Below are 6,000 nucleotides of genomic sequence, written 5' to 3'. Positions count from 1 at the left end.
TCACCATTGCCACATTTGTCGTTTACCCGTTAGTAATGGCAGTCACCAACGGATTACTAACATATATAGTTAGATTTTCTTGTGTGGGTGATCTCATTAGTGATAATTACCGTTGAAATTTACCATGCAATTACAGACGCATCATAAACATAATTTGTAAATTCATCTCAAATGTTTGTTTGTAAGGAATACCGACAACTTTCTTGCAACGTAACGTGAACATAGAAAGTAAATACAAATAAGCTTCTATTGGTATTCAAAAGGTTTACAAGATATGACAGTATTACATAGAGAAAACTTCAAACTAATCAACATAACAAATGACAAACAAAATGCTATTTATGCTAAACTGTAGTTTTCGCATCCCGGCCACAAAGTTTTCACATCAACCTCTGCTTAGCTTTAGTTTTCACACAACACGCCAGTTCTAGCATATATTGTAGTTCTCACACTAGAAGACTTAATTCGCTTAAATCTTGATTTCCGAGCAACAAATCGAATCCTTACACATATTCTATCGAAGGATCACATTCACAACAAAATGAATATTGTAGACTCTATTCAACTCTCATCTCCTTAACTCTTTATGGTATTTTTAAAAATATGATCGTAATCATGATAAAGTATATCTCTGCATTCCCAATCTCCTAACCTTTAATGACTACACATATTGAGTTGACAAGTGGCATCTCATTTTTGTCATAATCAAATGAAATTGAGGCCACACCATCAAGTGTCTTTTAATATGTTTTTACTTCATGACGTCAGTCATATGGAAGCAGACAATCGATATGCAAAAGATAAAATAGGAATATAGAGTTGACAATCGAGATGAGACAGCCATGTAGACTCTGTTCATCTCTAATCTTGTTACCCTAATTAAAAGAATATTTAATTTCCGAGATCACCGATTCTAACAAACTCACGTATATTGATCTTCCAACTTTTCCCACAAACCACGCCCAAAAAGCGATCTTCCATATTTGTAATATAGGGAGGTTGCCATTCCTAATTGTAAGAGCCTGTCAAAACCAAAACACACAATCAATATCTTGACAAAACTGATATCGTCACATAGAAACCACTTTATATAAACAATCAAACACCAATACACACTGCAATCAATCACCACTTTATATATAATAAACAAACATCACCGGAAAATTTCCACTCATAAGGCCACCCGTAGTGGTGGCTGTATGGTGGCGTTTTACCCTATAACGCCGGGGGCACCCCCGCTGTTTTCGGTGGTATAAAATGGTTGGGCGTTTTGTGTAAAACGCCATATGCCTTGAATGTAAAAAAAAACATTTTTAATACCAACGGTCATATGTTCGTTGTAAAAAAAATTGTTTTATATATAAATCAACTTTATCCCCAATCAAAACTCACCAAATTTATAAATCATTCTTTATACTCTATTTTCTCACACCAAATTCTCTATAAACCCTAAATGGATTCTCCTATTTCTATATATAATCAAATTTTTGGGCCTGACCGACAAGTCGAAGGCGACGCGGAGGACGAGGCGGTTACGATTGCGATTGTGCTCGCGGCAAATTATATGAATTCTATTAGCTCTCCTCCACCCCTCGTTTCAAAAAGAGCATATATCAAACGAGATCGTATCGAAGCCAACAACCGGTTGATGGCGGATTAATTCAGCGACTCACTGAGATACAAGAACCTGAAGACCTTTAGGCGTGGCTTTCGGATGTCTAAAAAATTATTTATGCGCATGACCAATGATTTTGGAGTGTGAGCTTGCTTACTTTATGCAAAAACCAGACGGTTGAGGGACGCTAGAGTTCACGGCTATTCAGAAGGTTACGTCAGCCATACGAGTGCTCGCCTACAGAAACACGACCGACATCAACAACGAGTATTTAAAGATGACCGATAAAACAACTCGAGACACCTTGGAGTATTTTTGTTACGGTACGTTTAATTTTTTTAAATAATTATATCACTTGTTTACTTTAATTAATTAGTTTATAAAAATTGTGTAAAATATAGGAATATTGAAACTATATGGACCACATTATCTAAGAGAGCCTAACTAGAACGATCTACAACGTCTATACGAGGCACATGCAAGGGTACATGGTTTACTCGACATGATAGGGAGTGTAGATTGTATGCATTGGGAATAGGCTAATTGTCCAACTACATGGCGAGGTCGATACACACTAGATGACCAAAAGGACCAACGGTCAGCCTTCAAGCGATTGCTTCATACGACCTTTGGATTTGGTCGGCATTCTTTGGTGTTCCTGGTTCCGGCAATGACATCACTGTCTTAGAACAGTCGCCTGTGATGGAGAGTTACATATCTAGGACCGTTCCCGTCGCTTCGTTTTGGGCTAACGATAACTTCTACCACCATGGGTACTATCTGGGGTGATGGAATATATCCAGAGTATGCGATTATCGTGAAAACATTTAGAGATCCGTTGGATGAAAAAACACAGTATTTTAAGAAAGTACAAGAGTCTGCGAGAAAGGATATCGAGAGGTGTTTTGAGGTTCTTCAACAACGTTGGCATTTTGTTAAAAATCTTTTTCGTCTATGGTCTTTAGAAAGAATGAAAAATGCTATGTATGTGTGTATCATAATGCATAACATGATCATCGAAGACGAAGGAAGAACAATATGTCCTACTTTCATATCGGACTCGGATCCACCATGGACTTCAGCAAATATGGAGCAAAAGACTTGAAAACGCGTATTTCATGCGGTAGAGAGAAATACATAACGCACTTAAGGGGGATTTGGTCCAACATCTTTGGATGAATCAGCGTTTACCAAGTGAAAATGAAAATCAAAACGAGGACAACAATGAATACAATGATGAAGACGACGAAGAAGACGAGACGATGGAGAAGGGTAGTTTTTGTTTTTATTTTAATGTAATATTTATTTAATAAAATATTTATTATTATTTGATTATTTTTAATAATAAATTAAAAAAAAACAAAAAAAAAGTGTAAAAGTGTCTGGGCGCCACGTGGCGCATAATGAATAGGGGTGGGGCATTATGACTACACTCTCTTTTTGTAAAAAATCATAACTCTAACTGGACGCTACATGACACATAATGCCTAGGGGTGAGTCATTATGACAATACATGGTCTAAGCTATGGTATAAGAAAGGTGAGGAGAGGGTAAACATTTTGTACCATAACAAAAAAACCAAATGAGGGTATAAAAGTCATGATTTGTTTATATTTAAATATGAAATGACAACTTTTTTCACAAATATGGAGCAAAAGACTTGAAAACGCGTATTTCGTGCGGTAGAGAGAAATACATAACGCACTTAAGGGGGATTTGGTCCAACATCTTTGGATGAATCAGCGTTTGCCAAGTGAAAATGAAAATCAAAACGAGGACAACAATGAATACAATGATGAAGACGACGAAGAAGACGAGACGATGGAGAAGGGTAGTTTTTGTTTTTATTTTAATGTAATATTTATTTAATAAAATATTTATTATTATTTGATTATTTTTAATAATAAATTAAAAAAAACAAAAAAAAGTGTAAAAGTGTCTGGGCGCCACGTGGCGCATAATGAATAGGGGTGGGGCATTATGACTACACTCTCTTTTTGTAAAAAATCATAACTCTAACTGGACGTCACATGATACATAATGCCTACGGGTGAGTCATTATGACTATACATGGTCTAAGCTATGGTATAAGAAAGGTGAGGAGAGGGTAAACATTTTGTACCATAACAAAAAAACTAAATGAGGGTATAAAAGTCATGATTTATTTATATTTAAATATGAAATGGCAACTTTTTTCACAAATATAAAAAAATATTTTCGAAATCAATAGGACACAGAAATACTTTTTTTATCACAAACATGAAACATATAAAAGAAAAATTCAACAAGGTTAAGTACTTTTATTTACATGAATTGGGTAAAAAATAATAAATCAAACAATAACTCGGTAGAAAAGAGTAAACATGGATCGGGTAAAGAACAATAAATGATGATGAAATAATATGCAACAATAAAACACTCATGTAATTATAATTGAACTAAACAATCAATAAAAAAAAACTATAAACAAATTCTTGAAATGTGAAAAATACCTACAAATTATAAGAAAGAGAAGAATTCGAATTGTTGTAGAGAGAAGACTGAGTGAAGTGATCAAGCCATGGAGATCCAGTCTCCTTTGACTTATATTTAAAGATCAATTGATGCCAAAATCGTTCTTATCGTGTGTGAGAAGAAAAGAAAACTTAGTGAAAAGGGGAGAAATATTATGGATGGCTTGCGGCGAAAGGAACTTTGTTAGGGTAACGATGTTTTGTTAGAAGAGAAAACAACTTGAATATAGTTTATAGAATGATAAGCGGCGGAATAAACTTCATTTTAGGGTTACAATGTGATAAATTCTCTTTTGCAGAATGAGATTAATATATAGAACGTTTTGCGCAAAAGTTGCTATCTTTGTATATACTTTATTAAGTAATAATAACGTATTAAATGCTAGGGAATATTATGGTTTTATTTCGGTATATATTTTTATAGTAAATTGTTATTTTGATCTATGTGGGTTTAACTTCTATAACCCATAAAGTTAAATAGAGATTTTTAGATGAATAACCTTTGGCACTTAATTTGTTAGTGGTTTTGATCCTAAGTCTATAAATTGTGGGTTTTTTTCCCTTTTATTCTTTTTTAGCTTTTATTTAATTATTTTATTTTTATTTGTTTGGATAATGTGTATATTTTGATCACTTATAATTTATAGATTTCTATAATATTTTATTAATTAATTAAGAGATTTATATGTTTTATAAAATATAAAGTTTTTACACTTTCTAAATCTATCTATTTTATACTATTTTTATAGTGAAAATTACAAGTTTTGTCCTTTCGAAAATCCAAAAATATAGAATCGATCCTTTATGAAAATGGCTTTCAGTTATTATATTTAATTTGCATCTTTTGCTCGATATTTATCCTTTACACTAATAAATGTTAAGTATTTCAGTTAATTCATCTCATATGCAATGCACATGCGGATATTTTAGTCGTTTTACCCTTTAAGAACTATTTGTGTAATATAATTAAAGATTAGGGTCTCCAATACATTTATGATAAAAAAAAAATAAATGTTATTAAATAAAAACAAAACACATGTTCAAATACCGTAAGAAAAGAACTATCTTAGATCGTGGTGGTCAGATGTTTCACCGGTGATTGCATCTTCTACTGTACAGTGGTGACGAGTGACGACGGTGTTGTGACGGCTATTACCGTAGACCCTAAGTTAGGGGATGATATGGTAGCAGTGCCGGCTCTACCATACAACAAAGTAAAGCAAGGGCTTGAGGTCTCCAACTTGAGAAGGCCTCCGTAATTTGAAAGCATGTATAACATATGCTTGTTACCGAGAGGCAGAGTGACCGTGAGAACCGAGGAGTAGGAAAACAAAGTCCAACGAGCTGGTCAACAAGCGTGCAACAAGAATATGTTGGGTTTTACAAATTTTTCAAGGATGATATATTGATATACATAAAATGGTGAAGTATGGTGAAAGTATGTTGTTTTTGAAAGAATGGTTGGTTAAATGGGAAAGCCTCACAAACCCCAGTGGTAAATGTGAGCCACACATATATATATATATATATATATATATAAATGTTTAAATAAAAAACAATTGTTTTATGAGAAGTGTGAGAAGACTTTAAAATTATAAGTCACCACCTATATAGAACACTATAACATGTAAATAGGAAACTATACAAATTTTAGAAACTACCAATCTCAACCATTAGATCCTAGATCCAATGGTGTACATCTATTCTTATGTTTATCATGAAACTATTCTTATATTTATCCAAGGTTGAGATTGGTAGTTTCTAAAGGTTGTATAGTTTCCTATTTACGTGGTATATTTTTCTATTTAGGTGGTGTACTTTATTTTAAAGTCTTCTCACACTTCTCACAAAACAATTGTTTTTTATTTGACC

Source organism: Bidens hawaiensis, unplaced genomic scaffold (assembly GCF_021521415.1).
Source record: "Bidens hawaiensis isolate Kalapana, Puna unplaced genomic scaffold, B.hawaiensis_p1.1 tig00012278_1, whole genome shotgun sequence".
NCBI lineage: Eukaryota > Viridiplantae > Streptophyta > Magnoliopsida > Asterales > Asteraceae > Bidens > Bidens hawaiensis.
Note: the sequence above shows the minus strand (reverse complement) of the source record.